The following is a 24,054-nucleotide window of genomic DNA, read 5'->3' on the forward strand; positions in this document are numbered from 1 at the left end:
CATAGTGGCTGTACGTACTTACAGTCCCACCAGCAGTGGATGAGAGTTCCTGTCTCCCCACAGCCCCTCCAACACTTGTTGCTTTCTGATTTTTTGAATTGGGCTACCTTTGAGGGTGTCAGGTGGTACCTCATTGTTGTTTTAATTTGCATTTCTCTTATGGCTAAAGATCGGGAACATTTTCTCATATGTTTGTTGGCCATTCGGATTTCTGCCCCTCTGAAACTTCTGTTCAAGTCCTTTGCCCACCTTTCAAGTGGGCTATTGGTTTTTTTCTTTTTGGAAGCTAGCAGAGTACTGTAGATTTTAGTAATAAGGCCTTTGTCTGATGTGTCATTGCTAAAGATGTTTTCCCAGTCTGTGGATTCTCTTATTACTCTCTTGGTGAATTCTTTAGATGTACACAAGTGTTTTATCTTCAGTATATCCCATTTGTCGATTTGTGCCTCCTCTGTGTTTGTGTCCTTCCCTATTTCTGATAGCCTGTGTATTGCCTGTGCCAAAGTTCTCAAGTTGGTCCCAATTCCCTCATTGATGGCCCTAATAGTTTGGGGTTTAACTTCAAGGTCTGTGATCCACCTTGAGGTTATTCTTGTGCATGGAGTGAGATAAGGGTCTTGCTTCATTTTTCTGCATGTTGATATCCATTTTTTTCCAGCACCACTTGTTAAAGAGGGCATCTGCTTCCCATTTGATATTTTTGGGGCCCTTGTCAAAGATCAGCTGTGTGTATGCTGATGCTTTTATTTCTGGGTTTTCAGTTCTTTTCCATTGGTCTGAGTATCTGTCATTGTACCAATACCATGCAGTTTTGAGAACTGTGGCTGCATAGTATGTGCCAAAGTCAGGTAAAGCAAGCCCTCCCACGGTGTCCTTCTTCTTGAGGAGTTCTCTGCTAATTCTGGGCTTCTTCCCTCTCCATATGAAGTTGGTAATCAGTTTTTCCATTTCTTTGAAGAAAGATGATGGTAATTGTATAGGGATAGCATTAAACTTATATAGTGCCTTTGGCAGAACTGACATCTTAACTATATTAAGTCTCCCAATCCAAGAGCATGGAATATTCTTCCATTTGTTGAGGTCGCTCTTGGTTTCTTGTAATAGTGTTCTATAGTTTTCCCTATATAGATCTTTAGTTTTTTCAGTCAAGTGTATCCCTAGATATTTCAGTTTGTGTTTGGCTATTGTGAAGGGTACCACCTTTTTGATCTCTTCTTCTGTGGTCTTATCTGATGTGTATAACAGTCCGATGGACTTCTGTTTGTTGATCTTGTATCCTGCCACTCTGCCAAACTCCTCTATTGCTTCCAGTACTCCCCTTGTGGAACTTTTGGGATTTTCCATATATAAAATCATATCATCTGCAAATAACGATAGTTTCACCTCTTCCTTCCCCAGACGAATACCTTTGATGTCACTTCTTTGCCTTATGCTGTTAGCTAAAACCTCCAGCACGATATTAAATAGGAGTGGAGACAAGGGGCATCCTTGTCTGGTTCCCTTTTTCAGTGGGATTGTGTTAGTCTTTTCTCCATTGACTATGACTTTGGCTGTTGGTTTTTCATATATAGCTTGTATTGTCTTGAGGAACTTTCCTTCCATTCCTATCTTCGCTAGTGTCTTAAACAGGAATTGGTGTTGGATGTTGTCGAATGCTTTTTCTGCGTCTATTGATATTATCATGTGATTCTTATACTTTTTCATGTCAATGTGACGAATAATACTAATGGTCTTTCGTATGTTGAACCATCCCTGCATCCCTGGTATGAATCCCACTTGGTCATGGTTAATTATTTGTTTTATATACTTTTGTATTCTGTTGGCTAGTATTTTGTTAAGGATTTTGCATCAATGTTCATTAGGGATATCGGTCTGTAGTTCTCGATTCTTGTGGGATCCTTGCCCGGTTTGGGTATCAGAGTTATACTAGCTTCATAGAAGGAGTTTGGGAGTTTGCCATCTTTTTCTATGTTCTGGAAAAGTTTGTGTAGGATTGGTATTAGTTCTTCCCTGAATGCTTGATAGAATTCTCCAGTGTATCCATCTGGTCCAGGGGATTTTTTTGTTGGTAATCCCTTGATAACCTTTTCTATTTCTTCTATTGCGATGGGTCTGTTGAGATTCTTGATGTGCACCGAGGATAGTCTAGGGAGGGATTGTTTTTCCAGGAATTTGTCCATGTCTTCCAAATTGTTGTATTCATTGGAGTACAATCCTTCATAGTATTGTGTAACTATGCTTTTGATTTCATTAGGGTCTGTTGTAATGACCCCTCTTTCATCCCTTATTCTTGCTATTGAGATTTGTTCCCTCCTTTCTTTGGTTAGGTTTGCCAATGGTCTATCGATCCTGTTTATCTTTTCAAAGAACCAACTTTTAGCGATATTAATTTTTTCCATAGTTTTTTTATTTTCCCTCTCCTGAATCTCAGCCCTGATTTTTATAATTTCTTTTCTTTTACTATTAGTAGGGTTGTCCTGCTGACTCAGCTCTAGTTTTTGTAAATTTTGTGTCAGCGTATCCGTCATGAGTCTCTCTTCCTTTCTCAGGTGTGCTTGTATTGCTATGAACCTTCCTCTGATGACTGCCTTTGCTGTGTCCCATAAGTTTTGGTACGTCGTGTGCTCATTTTCATTGGTTTCGAGAAATTTCCTGATTTCGTCTCGGATCTGCACCAGTATGCACTCCTTTTGCAGTAGAGAGTTATTCATCCTCCAATTATTTGCTCTTATTTTCTTTGTCTTCCTTTTGTTGATTTCCAGTCTTATGGCACAGTGGTCAGAGAGAGAGGTCTGTATTATTTCAATGTGCTTAAATTTATGTAGATTTGCCCAGACATAATTCTCAAGTTTTCTTCAGCTTCTCTGATGATCTTATTAGATTTTTGTTCATGTGGTTTAGGTCAGCTTGGTTGTCTTCTAAGTCCCTGCTGTTCTCTGATTCCCCCGGTCGATTCTCCAGGTCCCTGAGTCTGCTACTGGTTTTCCTTATCACCTCCCTAAGGTCCTGAATTTCCCTTTGGTTAATCGCTCTTACCTCTTCGATCATTTCATCCTTTTTCTCTATTGTTTCCCTCCTACTGTGTATGACTCCAAGGAGCATTCTGAAAATTTCTCTCTATGCCCGCTCAATGTCTGCTTCTTCTATACATGTTATTCTGTTCACGGCATCTTCTCTCATTGCTGTTAGTTTGTCCCATGTATTTTTTATATTTTTGCATTGAGTTCGTTGGGACTGAAGGCAGTTTGCCTTGCATTGTTTTAGAGGAGCCAGGACCCATTTTGCAGTGTGTCGAAGAGCACTGGCTCTCTCTGGGAGACTTGTAGGAATGCTTTTTTGCACTGCCTACAGTTTATTTCACAACGGAAGTAACCTACCACTTGATGCTCCTGTACTTCCATCTCAGGGGATGTCCCGTCCCGCGGGGTCATTCACCGTGGATCCTGGAGGAGAGAGTGGGAATTGGGTGGGTACAAGAGGCACGGAGAATGAGGACAAGACAATATCCTGATCAAGTCCCGTTTTAATGAACAAAGAGTCACAGCTTATAACGGCCAGCCAAGGGGGTGTGGGGGCCTCGGCCGCACATGCAGATTAGGCTATCTTGGCAACAGGCCAATCGGAGTTCAGGGGAGCGTGCCTTGCCCGTGAGTCAGTAAGGGCTTACGGTCTTCAATTAGGTACGCAGAGGAGTGGCATGTACACGCAAATCAAGCATAGGTGAGGACGATCCTTTGCCCAATCCAGGGGATGCAGGACACGGGTGCTTATCTAAAGAGCATCACCCCTTGTTTGCTCAAACTTTACAGCTGCAGTGCTCTGTCACGTAGGCTTGGGTAGAAGAATGCCCAGAGCTCAGGCTAAGAAATTCCAAGTAATGGCCAGGCCTCATGGCTCCGGACAAGGGGAGTGACCCAGGAGACTGCTGGGTTGCATGATTGGGTGTTGCGGAGGTTGGGCAGAGGTTCCTGCAGCAGCTGGGAACGTTGAGGGGTGCTGTCTGAGTTACATGAGGACCCCAGGCACACAGGCAGGAATGTCCCTCTAGGAAATCGAGCAGAACATCCACTGGTGCAGATCAGGAGGGCTGTCCCCAGACTAGGGCCACCTACACAGTGTGGAACTCACCTAGCTGCGCGTGGTACAGGCATAAATGCCCTACAAGCAGGGGAGTGGTCTGGAGGTTAGCAGTAGTGTGTGGGAGACGAGGAGAGAGACTAAGAGGAGCAAGAAAACAACATTCAAAAGCTAGCCTGATGAGCCTGTGGGAGTTGGGGGCGGGTGGATATAGTGAAGGGATGGAAGGAAACGCGCAATGTATCTCAGTCCCGATCCAGGCAGTGGAGCTGCAAGGGTTTACTCCCTGCTCCCAGGTAGTATCAGCAAGCTGTGGCTGTGTGGATTAAAGGCCCCAGTGCAGCCCTCCAGGACCCCAAGGGTCGGTGGGAGGGACAGAGAGGAGATGGAAACAAGAGCAACAATGTAGCTGAAACGCATCCCTGCCTGTGGAGCTGCAAGATTCCAGTCCCTGCCCTGAAGCAGGTGGTGGCAAACTGTGGCTGTGCTGAGGCCAAGCCACTCCACAGGCTAAACATGGTCCTGGTACCAGCAGAGACCAGGCGGGTCCAAGGTCAAGCCCCAGCCGGCCTCCACTGAGGATAGACAAAAGCCCCCAGGCCCTCAAAACCCAGTGCGTCTCTCCTTCCTTAATCGTGATGCTGTTCCACATGGGTTGCAGCAGTGTTGATATCCCTCTAAGCAACGCTCCTGGGTTGAATTCTAGAGAGATCCTCTGTTTTATGTTATTCCGTCTGCATCTTTCCTGAAGTCAGGTTACCTGCTCATATACAACACACGGGTTTCCTTGCCACAGACACAAAAATGTGCTAATGCAGACACACACACACACACACACACACAGTACATTGTCAAACACACAAGACCGGCCCATGGACTCCTACAGGTTATCTGCTCACAGACACAAGGACCTGCTTATACACACATGCAAGTTACCTTCTCAAAGACACACAATACCTCCTCATATAAACACACAGGCTCTTACTCACAAGCACACAGGACCTGGGCATATACACGAAGGTGACCTGCTGAAAAAGCCTACAGATGACCATCTCCTAGACACACACCAAGGTTACCTGCACACAGGCACGCAGTTCCTGCTGATAGAGACACACTTGTTGCCTGCTCGCAGATACACAGGAACGGCTCAGACACACGCCCAGGTGACCAGCTCGCAGACACACAAGACCTACTCATGTTCACATTGGCTGCCTGCTCACAGACACGCAGTACCTGCTCATATAGCCACGCAGGGTACCTTCTCACAGAAACAAGACCTTTCTCATACATATACACAGGTTACCTGCACACAGACAAAAGTGCCTGCTCACACACACGCACAGCTTAGCTGCTCACAGACACACAGGAACTGTTCATCTACACTCCTTGAGGACCTGATCACAGATATACAAGACATGCTCCTATACACACGCAGGTTACCTGCTCACAAACACTATTACCTCTTCTTGTACACACACACACACACACACACACAGGTTTCCTGCTCATAGACACAGAAGCCTGCTTCTATACGCACACAGGTGATCTTCTCACAGACACAAGAACCTCCTCATCTACACCCACAGGTGATGTGCTCACAGTGACAAGAACCTGCTCACCTATACACACAGCTTTCCTACTCACAGACAGAAAGGTGCTGCTCATAAACACAAACACAGGTTACCTGCTCACAGACACTAGTACGTCCTCCCTTAGACACACAGGTTTCCTGCTCATAGACAACATAACCTGATCACACACACAGATTACCTGTTCACAGACACAAGAACCATAGACATATATACCCACAAGATACCTTCCACAGACAAAGGGACGTTCGAATATACCCACACAGTACCCTGCTCACAGACACAGGAACCGACGCATGTACGCATTCAGGTTATCTGCTCACAGACCCAACAAATGGCTAAAAAACACAAGCATGTTGATATGCTCACAGCTACACCGGACCTGCTCCCGTATACACAACGGGTACATGCTCACACAAGAAGGACCTGCTCACACACACACACACACACACACACAAACACACACGTTACTTTCTCGCAGGCACGCAGTACCTGCTCATATACACACACTGGTTACCTGCTCATAGACACAAAACCTATGCACACGCGTATTATTGATCTCACACACACAGAACCCCCTACTAAAAATCACAGGCTTTCTACTCACAGACACCCAAGAACTGCTCCTATAAATAAGGTGACCTCCTCATAGAAACACACTGGTGAACAGCTCATGTACACACACAGGTTCCCTGCGCCCAGGCACAAGTTCCTGCGAATGGACACACACCGTTTGTATCTGCCTTCTACAGATACACAGGAACTGCTCAGATACACGCATCAGTTCCCAGACACACAGGGCCTGCTCATATACAACTTGGTTGCCTGCTCACAGACACTACTACCTCCTCTTATACACACATACGTTTCCAGCTCACAGACACAAGAACCTTCTCATATACACACACAGGTCACCTTACCACATACACCAGAATATATGCTGATTTACACACACAGTAACCTGCGCACAGACAATAGGACCTACTCCTATATACACGCAGGTTACCTTGCCATAGACACAAGAACCAGATAATATACAAACACAGTAAGCCTATTCATAACTCTAATGATGTTCTGCTTCAAAGCATCAGACATAATTCTTAAGTTTTCTTCAGCTTCTCTGATGATCTTATTAGATATTTGTTCATGTGGTTTAGGTCAGCTTGGTTGTCTTCTAAGTCCCTGATGCTGTTCTCTGATTCCCCCGGTCGATTCTCCAGGTCCCTGAGTCTGCTACTGGTTTTCCTTATCACCTCCCAAAGGTCCTGAATTTCCCTTTGGTTTATCGCTCTTACCTCTTCGATCATTTCATCCTTTTTCTCTATTGTTTCCCTCCTATTGTGTATGACTCCAAGGAGCATTCTGAAATTTTCTCTCTATGCCCGCTCAATGTCTGCTTCTTCTATACATGTTATTCTGTTCACGGCATCTTCTCTCATTGCTGTTAGTTTGTCCCATGTATTTTTTATATTTTTGCATTGAGTTCGTTGGGACTGAAGGCAGTTTGCCTTGCATTGTTTTAGAGGAGCCAGGACCCATTTTGCAGTGTGTCGAAGAGCACTGGCTCTCTCTGGGAGACTTGTAGGAATGCTTTTTTGCACTTCCTACAGTTTATTTCACAACAGAAGTAACCTACCTCTTGATGTTCCTGTACTTCCATCTCAGGGGATGTCCTGTCCCGCGAGGTCATTCACAGTGGATCCTGGAGGAGAGAGTGGGAATTGGGTGGGTACAAGAGGCATGGAGAATGAGGACAAGACAATATCCTGATCAAGTCCCGTTTTAATGAACAAAGAGTCACAGCTTATAAATGCCAGCCAAGGGGGTGTGGGGCATTGGCCGCACATGAAGATTAGGCTATCTTGGCAACAGGCCAATCAGAGTTCAGGGGAGCGTGCCTTGCCCGTGAGTCAGTAAGGGCTTACAGTCTTCAATTAGGTACGCAGAGGAGTGGCATGTACATGCAAATCAAGCATAGGTGATGACGATCCTTTGCCCAATCCAGGGGATGCAGGACACGGGTGCTTATCTAAAGAGCATCACCCCTTGTTTGCTCAAACTTTACAGCTGCAGTGCTCTGTCACGTAGGCTTGGGTAGAAGAATGCCCAGAGCTCAGGCTAAGAAATTCCAAGTAATGGCCAGGCCTCATGGCTCCGGACAAGGGGAGTGACCCAGGAGACTGCTGGGTTGCATGATTGGGTGTTGCGGAGGTTGGGCAGAGGTTCCTGCAGCAGCTGGGAACGTTGAGGGGTGCTGTCTGAGTTACATGAGGACCCCAGGCACACAGGCAGGAATGTCCCTCTAGGAAATCGAGCAGAACATCCACTGGTGCAGATCAGGAGGGCTGTCCCCAGACTAGGGCCACCTACACAGTGTGGAACTCACCTAGCTGCGCGTGGAACAGGCATAAATGCCCTACAAGCAGGGGAGTGGTCTGGAGGTTAGCAGTAGTGTGTGGGAGACGAGGAGAGAGACTAAGAGGAGCAAGAAAACAACATTCAAAAGCTAGCCTGATGAGCCTGTGGGAGTTGGGGGCGGGTGGATATAGTGAAGGGATGGAAGGAAACGCGCAATGTATCTCAGTCCCGATCCAGGGAGTGGAGCTGCAAGGGTTTACTCCCTGCTCCCAGGTAGTATCAGCAAGCTGTGGCTGTGTGGATTAAAGGCCCCAGTGCAGCCCTCCAGGACCCCAAGGGTCGGTGGGAGGGACAGAGAGGAGATGGAAACAAGAGCAACAATGTAGCTGAAACGCATCCCTGCCTGTGGAGCTGTAAGATTCCAGTCCCTGTCCTGAAGCAGGTGGTGGCAAACTGTGGCTGTTCTGGGGCCAAGCAACTCCACAGGCTAAACATGGTCCTGGTACCAGCAGAGACCAGGCGGGTCCAAGGTCAAGCCCCAGCCGGCCTCCACTGAGGATAGACAAAAGCCCCCAGGCCCTCAAAACCCAGTGCGTCTCTCCTTCCTTAATCGTGATGCTGTTCCACATGGGTTGCAGCAGTGTTGATATCCCTCTAAGCAACGCTCCTGGGTTGAATTCTAGAGAGATCCTCTGTTTTATGTTATTCCGTCTGCATCTTTCCTGAAGTCAGGTTACCTGCTCATATACAACACACGGGTTTCCTTGCCACAGACACAAAAATGTGCTAATGCAGACACACACACACAGTACATTGTCAAACACACAAGACCGGCCCATGGACTCCTACAGGTTATCTGCTCACAGACACAAGGACCTGCTTATACACACATGCAAGTTACCTTCTCAAAGACACACAATACCTCCTCATATAAACACACAGGCTCTTACTCACAAGCACACAGGACCTGGGCATATACACGAAGGTGACCTGCTGAAAAAGCCTACAGATGACCATCTCCTAGACACACACCAAGGTTACCTGCACACAGGCACGCAGTTCCTGCTGATAGAGACACACTTGTTGCCTGCTCGCAGATACACAGGAACGGCTCAGACACACGCCCAGGTGACCAGCTCGCAGACACACAAGACCTACTCATGTTCACATTGGCTGCCTGCTCACAGACACGCAGTACCTGCTCATATAGCCACGCAGGGTACCTTCTCACAGAAACAAGACCTTTCTCATACATATACACAGCTTACCTGCTCACAGACACACAGGAACTGTTCATCTACACTCCTTGAGGACCTGATCACAGATATACAAGACATGCTCCTATACACACGCAGGTTACCTGCTCACAAACACTATTACCTCTTCTTGTACACACACACACACAGGTTTCCTGCTCATAGACACAGAAGCCTGCTTCTATACGCACACAGGTGATCTTCTCACAGACACAAGAACCTCCTCATCTACACCCACAGGTGATGTGCTCACAGTGACAAGAACCTGCTCACCTATACACACAGCTTTCCTACTCACAGACAGAAAGGTGCTGCTCATAAACACAAACACAGGTTACCTGCTCACAGACACTAGTAAGTCCTCCCTTACACAGGTTACCTGCTCATAGACAACATAACCTGATCACGCGCACACACAGATTACCTGTTCACAGACACAAGAACCATAGACATATATACCCACAAGATACATTCCACAGACAAAGGGACGTGCGAATATACCCACACAGTACCCTGCTCACAGACACAGGAACCGACGCATGTACACATTCAGGTTATCTGCTCACAGACCCTACAAATGGCTTAAAAACACAAGCATGTTGATATGCTCACAGACACACAGGAACTTGTCGTAAACACACACGTTACCTGCTCACAGGCACACAGGACCTGCTCCCGTATACGCAACGGGTACATGCTCACACAAGAAGGACCTGCTCACACACGCACACATACACACACACACACACACGTTACTTTCTCGCAGGCACGCAGTACCTGCTGATATACACACACTGGTTATCCGCTCATAGACACAAAACCTATACACACGCGTATTACTTGATCTCACACACACAGAACCCCCTACTATAAAATCACAGGCTTTCTACTCACAGACACCCAAGAACTGCTCATATAAATAAGGTGACCTACTCATAGAAACACACTGGTGAACAGCTCATGTACACACACAGGTTCCCTGCGCCCAGGCACAAGTTCCTGCGAATGGACACACACCGTTTGTATCTGCCTTCTACAGATACAAAGGAACTGCTCAGATACACGCATCAGTTCCCAGACACACAGGGCCTGCTCATATACAACTTGGTTGCCTGCTCACAGACACTACTACCTCCTCTTATACACACATACGTTTCCAGCTCACAGACACAAGAACCTTCTCATATACACACACAGGTCACCTTACCACATACACCAGAATATATGCTGATTTACACACACAGTAACCTGCGCACAGACAAAAGGACCTACTCCTACATACACACAGGTTACCTTGCCATAGACACAAGAACCAGATAATATACAAACACAGTAAGCCTATTCATAACTCTACTGATGTTCTGCTTCAAAGCATCAGACATAATTCTTAAGTTTTCTTCAGCTTCTCTGATGATTTTTTTTATCTTTTAAAAAAAATTTTTTTTTAAAATTTTAACAATTTATAGGGGCTCATACAGTTCTTTTCACAGTTCATACATATACATACATCAATTGTATAAAGCACACCTGTACAGTCTTTGCCCTAATCATTTTTTTCTCTTTTCTTCTTTTACATTTTATTAGGGACCCATACAACTCTTACCACAATCCATACATATACATACATCAATTGTATAAAGCATATCCATACATTCCCTGCCCCAATCATTCTCAAGGCATTTGCTCTCCACTTAAGCCCCTTGCATCAGGTCCTCTTCCCCCCCCCCTCCCTATTCCCCCCTCCCTCATATGCCCTTGGTAATTTATACATCGTTATTTTGTCATATCTTGCCCTATCCGGAGTCTCCCTTCCCCCCTTCTCTGCTGTCCCTCTCCCAGGGAAGAGGTCACATGTGGATCCTTGTAATCAGTTCCCCCTTTCCAACCCACTCACCCTCCACTCTCCCAGCATCGTCCCTCACACCCTTGGTCCTGAAGGTATCATCCACCCTGGATTCCCTGTACCTCCAACCCTCATATGTACCAGTGTACAGCCTCTGTCCTCTACAGCCCTGCAAGGTAGAATTCGGATCATGGTAGTTGGGGGGAGGAAGCATCCAGGATCTGGGGGAAAGCTGTGTTCTTCATCGATACTACCTCACACCCTAATTAACCCATCTCCTCTCCTAAACCCCTCTATGAGGGGATCTTCATTGGCCGACACTTGGGCCTTGGGTCTCCACTCTGCACTTCCCCCTTCATTAATATGACATATATATACATATATACATATACACATACATACACACACTTATATCTTTTTTTTTTGTATGATGCCTTATACCTGGTCCCTTGGGCACCTCGTGGTCGCACTAGCCGGTGTGCTTCTTCCATGTGGGCTTATTTGCTTCTGAGCTAGATGGCCGCTTGTTCACCTTCAAGCCTTTAAGACCCCAGACACTATCTCTTTTGATAGCCGGGCACCAACAGCTTTCTTCACCACATTTGCTTATGCACCCATTTGTCTTCAGCGATCCTATCATGGAGGTGTGCAGTCAATGATATGATTTTTTGTTCTTTGATGCCTGGTAACTGATCCCCTTGGGACCACTCGATCACACAGGCTGGTGTGTTCTTCCATGTGGACTTTGTTGCTTCTGAGCTAGATGGCCGCTTGTTTATCTTCAAGCCTTTAAGACCCCAGTCACTATCTCTTTTGATAGCCGGGCACCATTAGCTTTCTTCACCACATTTACTTGTTCACCCACTTTGGCTCCAGCCGTTGTGTCGGGAGAGTGAGCATCATAGAGTTCCAATTTAATAAAAGAAGGTATTCATGCATTGAGGGAGTGTTTGAGTAGAGGCCCAAGGTCCTTCCGCCACCTTAATACTTGACCTATAAATATAGACACATAGATCTATTTCCCTATCCTCCTATATATATTTGCATGTACATGTCTTTGTCTAGACCTCCATGGATGCCCTTTGACTCCTAGCTCTTTCATCCATCTCCCTTGACTTTCCTCCTGCCCTACTACCATGCTTCATCGCCACCTGGGCTAGAGTATACCTTTTCTCTAAGCAACCTTACCCTTGATCATTTCCCACCATGCCTGCCACTCCCCCTTCTCTACCATTTGGGGTCCCATGTTTTTCCCTTGTCCCTGGGTTTGTTAACACCACTTCCTTACCCTCCCTACCCCCCCACCCCAAGTCCCCCCGGAACTGTCGGTCCCGTTGTTTTTCCTCCAGATAGTTCATCCAGCCTGTCCTATTCAGACAGACCTGTGGAGTCACTAACATGCACGAAAACAAGACAGAGGAAAACAAAGCAACAGTATACAACCAGACAACAAAACAACAAAAACAAATCACTGACAAAGAACAGAACAAAACAGTTCACAAGAGAAAAGCTTGTAGTTAGTTCAGGGATCGTTTGCTGGCCCTTAGGAGCGTTTTCCAGTCCAGTCTGTTGGGGCACCACGCCCTGGCCCCAAAGTCCACTTTCAGCATTCCCTGGGGACCTTGCCACTCCATTCCCTTGCTGTTCCGCTGCACTCCCCCAGTGATTTGCCTCGGTGTGGTGGGATCAGGTCAGGTGCAATTCCCACACTGTGTCTCCGGTGCTGTCCCCTGTATTGCCCTTAGTCACTGAGGGGCATCATGTCTCATAGTAGGGCCAGCCATGTTGTTCTCTCTGTGGACTGGCTGCTCTACTCAGTAACATCATCATCACGGCCTGGTGGGCCAGGCTGTGCTCCACTCTCTCCTCCTGCCCCTTCATCTGCTCCTGTGTGCTCTGATCAGATATGTCCATCTCCCGGAGCTGCAGAGTCAATGTCGTCCTTTGGAACAAATTCTTTTCGGGGAAGGGCAGGAATCCACTTAATTTATGGTGCTGGGGCCAGCCTCCCAGACCTCTCCACTGGTTCCCTCCTCCACGCCGGGATATTGCATTCACACCTTGCGACACTGGGTTGAAGTCTGGTCCCCCTTTCCCTGTGGAGATATAAACAATACCCTCCCATTGGGTGGATTAATGCCCCCTGACCCCACTACCCTTTTCTTCCTTGTATTCATCCTTTTGTTTTCCTTTCCCCACCTCCTCCACCATTGTCTACCATGTACATCCCTGGTACACAGTCTTCACCCCTAAAATGTTTGTATACAGTAGCTTTTTCCCCTATGCCCCTTTTGCTTTTTTAAAAAAATTTTTAATTCTTACCTCAGCGGGCTCATGTTGTACTTGTCCTTTTGTGCCTGACTTACTTCGCTTAGCATGATTTCCTCCAGTTCTTCCCATGCCGCTATGTGCCTCGTACGTTCATCACTGCTTTTTAGTGATGCGTAGTATTCCATTGTATGTATATACCACAGTTTTTTAATCCAATCGTCAGTTGATGGAAATCTGGGTTGCTTCCAACTCCTTGCAATTGTGAACTGTGCCGCAATGAACATTGGAGCACAGATGTCTGGTCTTGGTTTGTTTCTTGCCTCTTCTGGGTATATGCCCAGTAGGGGGATTGCTGGGTCATATGGTAACTCTATTTCCATCTGTTTTAGGTATCGCCAGATTGATTTCCATAGTGGCTGTACGTACTTACAGTCCCACCAGCAGTGGATGAGAGTTCCTGTCTCCCCACAGCCCCTCCAACACTTGTTGCTTTCTGATTTTTTGAATTGGGCTACCTTTGAGGGTGTCAGGTGGTACCTCATTGTTGTTTTAATTTGCATTTCTCTTATGGCTAAAGATCGGGAACATTTTCTCATATGTTTGTTGGCCATTCGGATTTCTGCCCCTCTGAAACTTCTGTTCAAGTCCTTTGCCCACCTTTCAAGTGGGCTATTGGTTTTTTTCTTTTTGGAAGCTAGCAGAGTACTGTAGATTTTAGTAATAAGGCCTTTGTCTGATGTGTCATTGCTAAAGATGTTTTCCCAGTCTGTGGATTCTCTTATTACTCTCTTGGTGAATTCTTTAGATGTACACAAGTGTTTTATCTTCAGTATATCCCATTTGTCGATTTGTGCCTCCTCTGTGTTTGTGTCCTTCCCTATTTCTGATAGCCTGTGTATTGCCTGCGCCAAAGTTCTCAAGTTGGTCCCAATTCCCTCATTGATGGCCCTAATAGTTTGGGGTTTAACTTCAAGGTCTGTGATCCACCTTGAGGTTATTCTTGTGCATGGAGTGAGATAAGGGTCTTGCTTCATTTTTCTGCATGTTGATATCCATTTTTTTCCAGCACCACTTGTTAAAGAGGGCATCTGCTTCCCATTTGATATTTTTGGGGCCCTTGTCAAAGATCAGCTGTGTGTATGCTGATGCTTTTATTTCTGGGTTTTCAGTTCTTTTCCATTGGTCTGAGTATCTGTCATTGTACCAATACCATGCAGTTTTGAGAACTGTGGCTGCATAGTATGTGCCAAAGTCAGGTAAAGCAAGCCCTCCCACGGTGTCCTTCTTCTTGAGGAGTTCTCTGCTAATTCTGGGCTTCTTCCCTCTCCATATGAAGTTGGTAATCAGTTTTTCCATTTCTTTGAAGAAAGATGATGGTAATTGTATAGGGATAGCATTAAACTTATATAGTGCCTTTGGCAGAACTGACATCTTAACTATATTAAGTCTCCCAATCCAAGAGCATGGAATATTCTTCCATTTGTTGAGGTCGCTCTTGGTTTCTTGTAATAGTGTTCTATAGTTTTCCCTATATAGATCTTTAGTTTTTTCAGTCAAGTGTATCCCTAGATATTTCAGTTTGTGTTTGGCTATTGTGAAGGGTACCACCTTTTTGATCTCTTCTTCTGTGGTCTTATCTGATGTGTATAACAGTCCGATGGACTTCTGTTTGTTGATCTTGTATCCTGCCACTCTGCCAAACTCCTCTATTGCTTCCAGTACTCCCCTTGTGGAACTTTTGGGATTTTCCATATATAAAATCATATCATCTGCAAATAACGATAGTTTCACCTCTTCCTTCCCCAGACGAATACCTTTGATGTCACTTCTTTGCCTTATGCTGTTAGCTAAAACCTCCAGCACGATATTAAATAGGAGTGGAGACAAGGGGCATCCTTGTCTGGTTCCCTTTTTCAGTGGGATTGTGTTAGTCTTTTCTCCATTGACTATGACTTTGGCTGTTGGTTTTTCATATATAGCTTGTATTGTCTTGAGGAACTTTCCTTCCATTCCTATCTTCGCTAGTGTCTTAAACAGGAATTGGTGTTGGATGTTGTCGAATGCTTTTTCTGCGTCTATTGATATTATCATGTGATTCTTATACTTTTTCATGTCAATGTGACGAATAATACTAATGGTCTTTCGTATGTTGAACCATCCCTGCATCCCTGGTATGAATCCCACTTGGTCATGGTTAATTATTTGTTTTATATACTTTTGTATTCTGTTGGCTAGTATTTTGTTAAGGATTTTGCATCAATGTTCATTAGGGATATCGGTCTGTAGTTCTCGATTCTTGTGGGATCCTTGCCCGGTTTGGGTATCAGAGTTATACTAGCTTCATAGAAGGAGTTTGGGAGTTTGCCATCTTTTTCTATGTTCTGGAAAAGTTTGTGTAGGATTGGTATTAGTTCTTCCCTGAATGCTTGATAGAATTCTCCAGTGTATCCATCTGGTCCAGGGGATTTTTTTGTTGGTAATCCCTTGATAACCTTTTCTATTTCTTCTATTGCGATGGGTCTGTTGAGATTCTTGATGTGCACCGAGGATAGTCTAGGGAGGGATTGTTTTTCCAGGAATTTGTCCATGTCTTCCAAATTGTTGTATTCATTGGAGTACAATCCTTCATAGTATTGTGTAACTATGCTTTTGATTTCATTAGGGTCTGTTGTAATGACCCCTCTTTCATCCCTTATTCTTGCTATTGAGATTTGTTCCCTCCTTTCTTTGGTTAGGTTTGCCAATGGTCTATCGATCCTGTTTATCTTTTCAAAGAACCAACTTTTAGCGATATTAATTTTTTCCATAGTTTTTTTATTTTCCCTCTCCTGAATCTCAGCCCTGATTTTTATAATTTCTTTTCTTTTACTATTAGTAGGGTTGTCCTGCTGACTCAGCTCTAGTTTTTGTAAATTTTGTGTCAGCGTATCCGTCATGAGTCTCTCTTCCTTTCTCAGGTGTGCTTGTATTGCTATGAACCTTCCTCTGATGACTGCCTTTGCTGTGTCCCATAAGTTTTGGTACGTCGTGTGCTCATTTTCATTGGTTTCGAGAAATTTCCTGATTTCGTCTCGGATCTGCACCAGTATGCACTCCTTTTGCAGTAGAGAGTTATTCATCCTCCAATTATTTGCTCTTATTTTCTTTGTCTTCCTTTTGTTGATTTCCAGTCTTATGGCACAGTGGTCAGAGAGAGAGGTCTGTATTATTTCAATGTGCTTAAATTTATGTAGATTTGCCCAGACATAATTCTCAAGTTTTCTTCAGCTTCTCTGATGATCTTATTAGATTTTTGTTCATGTGGTTTAGGTCAGCTTGGTTGTCTTCTAAGTCCCTGCTGTTCTCTGATTCCCCCGGTCGATTCTCCAGGTCCCTGAGTCTGCTACTGGTTTTCCTTATCACCTCCCTAAGGTCCTGAATTTCCCTTTGGTTAATCGCTCTTACCTCTTCGATCATTTCATCCTTTTTCTCTATTGTTTCCCTCCTACTGTGTATGACTCCAAGGAGCATTCTGAAAATTTCTCTCTATGCCCGCTCAATGTCTGCTTCTTCTATACATGTTATTCTGTTCACGGCATCTTCTCTCATTGCTGTTAGTTTGTCCCATGTATTTTTTATATTTTTGCATTGAGTTCGTTGGGACTGAAGGCAGTTTGCCTTGCATTGTTTTAGAGGAGCCAGGACCCATTTTGCAGTGTGTCGAAGAGCACTGGCTCTCTCTGGGAGACTTGTAGGAATGCTTTTTTGCACTGCCTACAGTTTATTTCACAACGGAAGTAACCTACCACTTGATGCTCCTGTACTTCCATCTCAGGGGATGTCCCGTCCCGCGGGGTCATTCACCGTGGATCCTGGAGGAGAGAGTGGGAATTGGGTGGGTACAAGAGGCACGGAGAATGAGGACAAGACAATATCCTGATCAAGTCCCGTTTTAATGAACAAAGAGTCACAGCTTATAACGGCCAGCCAAGGGGGTGTGGGGGCCTCGGCCGCACATGCAGATTAGGCTATCTTGGCAACAGGCCAATCGGAGTTCAGGGGAGCGTGCCTTGCCCGTGAGTCAGTAAGGGCTTACGGTCTTCAATTAGGTACGCAGAGGAGTGGCATGTACACGCAAATCAAGCATAGGTGAGGACGATCCTTTGCCCAATCCAGGGGATGCAGGACACGGGTGCTTATCTAAAGAGCATCACCCCTTGTTTGCTCAAATTTTACAGCTGCAGTGCTCTGTCACGTAGGCTTGGGTAGAAGAATGCCCAGAGCTCAGGCTAAGAAATTCCAAGTAATGGCCAGGCCTCATGGCTCCGGACAAGGGGAGTGACCCAGGAGACTGCTGGGTTGCATGATTGGGTGTTGCGGAGGTTGGGCAGAGGTTCCTGCAGCAGCTGGGAACGTTGAGGGGTGCTGTCTGAGTTACATGAGGACCCCAGGCACACAGGCAGGAATGTCCCTCTAGGAAATCGAGCAGAACATCCACTGGTGCAGATCAGGAGGGCTGTCCCCAGACTAGGGCCACCTACACAGTGTGGAACTCACCTAGCTGCGCGTGGTACAGGCATAAATGCCCTACAAGCAGGGGAGTGGTCTGGAGGTTAGCAGTAGTGTGTGGGAGACGAGGAGAGAGACTAAGAGGAGCAAGAAAACAACATTCAAAAGCTAGCCTGATGAGCCTGTGGGAGTTGGGGGCGGGTGGATATAGTGAAGGGATGGAAGGAAACGCGCAATGTATCTCAGTCCCGATCCAGGCAGTGGAGCTGCAAGGGTTTACTCCCTGCTCCCAGGTAGTATCAGCAAGCTGTGGCTGTGTGGATTAAAGGCCCCAGTGCAGCCCTCCAGGACCCCAAGGGTCCGTGGGAGGGACAGAGAGGAGATGGAAACAAGAGCAACAATGTAGCTGAAACGCATCCCTGCCTGTGGAGCTGCAAGATTCCAGTCCCTGCCCTGAAGCAGGTGGTGGCAAACTGTGGCTGTGCTGAGGCCAAGCCACTCCACAGGCTAAACATGGTCCTGGTACCAGCAGAGACCAGGCGGGTCCAAGGTCAAGCCCCAGCCGGCCTCCACTGAGGATAGACAAAAGCCCCCAGGCCCTCAAAACCCAGTGCGTCTCTCCTTCCTTAATCGTGATGCTGTTCCACATGGGTTGCAGCAGTGTTGATATCCCTCTAAGCAACGCTCCTGGGTTGAATTCTAGAGAGATCCTCTGTTTTATGTTATTCCGTCTGCATCTTTCCTGAAGTCAGGTTACCTGCTCATATACAACACACGGGTTTCCTTGCCACAGACACAAAAATGTGCTAATGCAGACACACACACACACACACACACACACAGTACATTGTCAAACACACAAGACCGGCCCATGGACTCCTACAGGTTATCTGCTCACAGACACAAGGACCTGCTTATACACACATGCAAGTTACCTTCTCAAAGACACACAATACCTCCTCATATAAACACACAGGCTCTTACTCACAAGCACACAGGACCTGGGCATATACACGAAGGTGACCTGCTGAAAAAGCCTACAGATGACCATCTCCTAGACACACACCAAGGTTACCTGCACACAGGCACGCAGTTCCTGCTGATAGAGACACACTTGTTGCCTGCTCGCAGATACACAGGAACGGCTCAGACACACGCCCAGGTGACCAGCTCGCAGACACACAAGACCTACTCATGTTCACATTGGCTGCCTGCTCACAGACACGCAGTACCTGCTCATATAGCCACGCAGGGTACCTTCTCACAGAAACAAGACCTTTCTCATACATATACACAGGTTACCTGCACACAGACAAAAGTGCCTGCTCACACACACGCACAGCTTAGCTGCTCACAGACACACAGGAACTGTTCATCTACACTCCTTGAGGACCTGATCACAGATATACAAGACATGCTCCTATACACACGCAGGTTACCTGCTCACAAACACTATTACCTCTTCTTGTACACACACACACACACACACACACAGGTTTCCTGCTCATAGACACAGAAGCCTGCTTCTATACGCACACAGGTGATCTTCTCACAGACACAAGAACCTCCTCATCTACACCCACAGGTGATGTGCTCACAGTGACAAGAACCTGCTCACCTATACACACAGCTTTCCTACTCACAGACAGAAAGGTGCTGCTCATAAACACAAACACAGGTTACCTGCTCACAGACACTAGTACGTCCTCCCTTAGACACACAGGTTTCCTGCTCATAGACAACATAACCTGATCACACACACAGATTACCTGTTCACAGACACAAGAACCATAGACATATATACCCACAAGATACCTTCCACAGACAAAGGGACGTTCGAATATACCCACACAGTACCCTGCTCACAGACACAGGAACCGACGCATGTACGCATTCAGGTTATCTGCTCACAGACCCAACAAATGGCTAAAAAACACAAGCATGTTGATATGCTCACAGCTACACCGGACCTGCTCCCGTATACACAACGGGTACATGCTCACACAAGAAGGACCTGCTCACACACACACACACACACACACACAAACACACACGTTACTTTCTCGCAGGCACGCAGTACCTGCTCATATACACACACTGGTTACCTGCTCATAGACACAAAACCTATGCACACGCGTATTATTGATCTCACACACACAGAACCCCCTACTAAAAATCACAGGCTTTCTACTCACAGACACCCAAGAACTGCTCCTATAAATAAGGTGACCTCCTCATAGAAACACACTGGTGAACAGCTCATGTACACACACAGGTTCCCTGCGCCCAGGCACAAGTTCCTGCGAATGGACACACACCGTTTGTATCTGCCTTCTACAGATACACAGGAACTGCTCAGATACACGCATCAGTTCCCAGACACACAGGGCCTGCTCATATACAACTTGGTTGCCTGCTCACAGACACTACTACCTCCTCTTATACACACATACGTTTCCAGCTCACAGACACAAGAACCTTCTCATATACACACACAGGTCACCTTACCACATACACCAGAATATATGCTGATTTACACACACAGTAACCTGCGCACAGACAATAGGACCTACTCCTATATACACGCAGGTTACCTTGCCATAGACACAAGAACCAGATAATATACAAACACAGTAAGCCTATTCATAACTCTAATGATGTTCTGCTTCAAAGCATCAGACATAATTCTTAAGTTTTCTTCAGCTTCTCTGATGATCTTATTAGATATTTGTTCATGTGGTTTAGGTCAGCTTGGTTGTCTTCTAAGTCCCTGATGCTGTTCTCTGATTCCCCCGGTCGATTCTCCAGGTCCCTGAGTCTGCTACTGGTTTTCCTTATCACCTCCCAAAGGTCCTGAATTTCCCTTTGGTTTATCGCTCTTACCTCTTCGATCATTTCATCCTTTTTCTCTATTGTTTCCCTCCTATTGTGTATGACTCCAAGGAGCATTCTGAAATTTTCTCTCTATGCCCGCTCAATGTCTGCTTCTTCTATACATGTTATTCTGTTCACGGCATCTTCTCTCATTGCTGTTAGTTTGTCCCATGTATTTTTTATATTTTTGCATTGAGTTCGTTGGGACTGAAGGCAGTTTGCCTTGCATTGTTTTAGAGGAGCCAGGACCCATTTTGCAGTGTGTCGAAGAGCACTGGCTCTCTCTGGGAGACTTGTAGGAATGCTTTTTTGCACTTCCTACAGTTTATTTCACAACAGAAGTAACCTACCTCTTGATGTTCCTGTACTTCCATCTCAGGGGATGTCCTGTCCCGCGAGGTCATTCACAGTGGATCCTGGAGGAGAGAGTGGGAATTGGGTGGGTACAAGAGGCATGGAGAATGAGGACAAGACAATATCCTGATCAAGTCCCGTTTTAATGAACAAAGAGTCACAGCTTATAAATGCCAGCCAAGGGGGTGTGGGGCATTGGCCGCACATGAAGATTAGGCTATCTTGGCAACAGGCCAATCAGAGTTCAGGGGAGCGTGCCTTGCCCGTGAGTCAGTAAGGGCTTACAGTCTTCAATTAGGTACGCAGAGGAGTGGCATGTACATGCAAATCAAGCATAGGTGATGACGATCCTTTGCCCAATCCAGGGGATGCAGGACACGGGTGCTTATCTAAAGAGCATCACCCCTTGTTTGCTCAAACTTTACAGCTGCAGTGCTCTGTCACGTAGGCTTGGGTAGAAGAATGCCCAGAGCTCAGGCTAAGAAATTCCAAGTAATGGCCAGGCCTCATGGCTCCGGACAAGGGGAGTGACCCAGGAGACTGCTGGGTTGCATGATTGGGTGTTGCGGAGGTTGGGCAGAGGTTCCTGCAGCAGCTGGGAACGTTGAGGGGTGCTGTCTGAGTTACATGAGGACCCCAGGCACACAGGCAGGAATGTCCCTCTAGGAAATCGAGCAGAACATCCACTGGTGCAGATCAGGAGGGCTGTCCCCAGACTAGGGCCACCTACACAGTGTGGAACTCACCTAGCTGCGCGTGGAACAGGCATAAATGCCCTACAAGCAGGGGAGTGGTCTGGAGGTTAGCAGTAGTGTGTGGGAGACGAGGAGAGAGACTAAGAGGAGCAAGAAAACAACATTCAAAAGCTAGCCTGATGAGCCTGTGGGAGTTGGGGGCGGGTGGATATAGTGAAGGGATGGAAGGAAACGCGCAATGTATCTCAGTCCCGATCCAGGGAGTGGAGCTGCAAGGGTTTACTCCCTGCTCCCAGGTAGTATCAGCAAGCTGTGGCTGTGTGGATTAAAGGCCCCAGTGCAGCCCTCCAGGACCCCAAGGGTCGGTGGGAGGGACAGAGAGGAGATGGAAACAAGAGCAACAATGTAGCTGAAACGCATCCCTGCCTGTGGAGCTGTAAGATTCCAGTCCCTGTCCTGAAGCAGGTGGTGGCAAACTGTGGCTGTTCTGGGGCCAAGCAACTCCACAGGCTAAACATGGTCCTGGTACCAGCAGAGACCAGGCGGGTCCAAGGTCAAGCCCCAGCCGGCCTCCACTGAGGATAGACAAAAGCCCCCAGGCCCTCAAAACCCAGTGCGTCTCTCCTTCCTTAATCGTGATGCTGTTCCACATGGGTTGCAGCAGTGTTGATATCCCTCTAAGCAACGCTCCTGGGTTGAATTCTAGAGAGATCCTCTGTTTTATGTTATTCCGTCTGCATCTTTCCTGAAGTCAGGTTACCTGCTCATATACAACACACGGGTTTCCTTGCCACAGACACAAAAATGTGCTAATGCAGACACACACACACAGTACATTGTCAAACACACAAGACCGGCCCATGGACTCCTACAGGTTATCTGCTCACAGACACAAGGACCTGCTTATACACACATGCAAGTTACCTTCTCAAAGACACACAATACCTCCTCATATAAACACACAGGCTCTTACTCACAAGCACACAGGACCTGGGCATATACACGAAGGTGACCTGCTGAAAAAGCCTACAGATGACCATCTCCTAGACACACACCAAGGTTACCTGCACACAGGCACGCAGTTCCTGCTGATAGAGACACACTTGTTGCCTGCTCGCAGATACACAGGAACGGTTCAGACACACGCCCAGGTGACCAGCTCGCAGACACACAAGACCTACTCATGTTCACATTGGCTGCCTGCTCACAGACACGCAGTACCTGCTCATATAGCCACGCAGGGTACCTTCTCACAGAAACAAGACCTTTCTCATACATATACACAGCTTACCTGCTCACAGACACACAGGAACTGTTCATCTACACTCCTTGAGGACCTGATCACAGATATACAAGACATGCTCCTATACACACGCAGGTTACCTGCTCACAAACACTATTACCTCTTCTTGTACACACACACACACAGGTTTCCTGCTCATAGACACAGAAGCCTGCTTCTATACGCACACAGGTGATCTTCTCACAGACACAAGAACCTCCTCATCTACACCCACAGGTGATGTGCTCACAGTGACAAGAACCTGCTCACCTATACACACAGCTTTCCTACTCACAGACAGAAAGGTGCTGCTCATAAACACAAACACAGGTTACCTGCTCACAGACACTAGTAAGTCCTCCCTTACACAGGTTACCTGCTCATAGACAACATAACCTGATCACGCGCACACACAGATTACCTGTTCACAGACACAAGAACCATAGACATATATACCCACAAGATACATTCCACAGACAAAGGGACGTGCGAATATACCCACACAGTACCCTGCTCACAGACACAGGAACCGACGCATGTACACATTCAGGTTATCTGCTCACAGACCCTACAAATGGCTTAAAAACACAAGCATGTTGATATGCTCACAGACACACAGGAACTTGTCGTAAACACACACGTTACCTGCTCACAGGCACACAGGACCTGCTCCCGTATACGCAACGGGTACATGCTCACACAAGAAGGACCTGCTCACACACGCACACATACACACACACACACACACGTTACTTTCTCGCAGGCACGCAGTACCTGCTGATATACACACACTGGTTATCCGCTCATAGACACAAAACCTATACACACGCGTATTACTTGATCTCACACACACAGAACCCCCTACTATAAAATCACAGGCTTTCTACTCACAGACACCCAAGAACTGCTCATATAAATAAGGTGACCTACTCATAGAAACACACTGGTGAACAGCTCATGTACACAC

This window comes from Tenrec ecaudatus, chromosome 13, assembly GCF_050624435.1.
Source record: "Tenrec ecaudatus isolate mTenEca1 chromosome 13, mTenEca1.hap1, whole genome shotgun sequence".
Classification (NCBI taxonomy): Eukaryota; Metazoa; Chordata; class Mammalia; order Afrosoricida; family Tenrecidae; genus Tenrec; species Tenrec ecaudatus.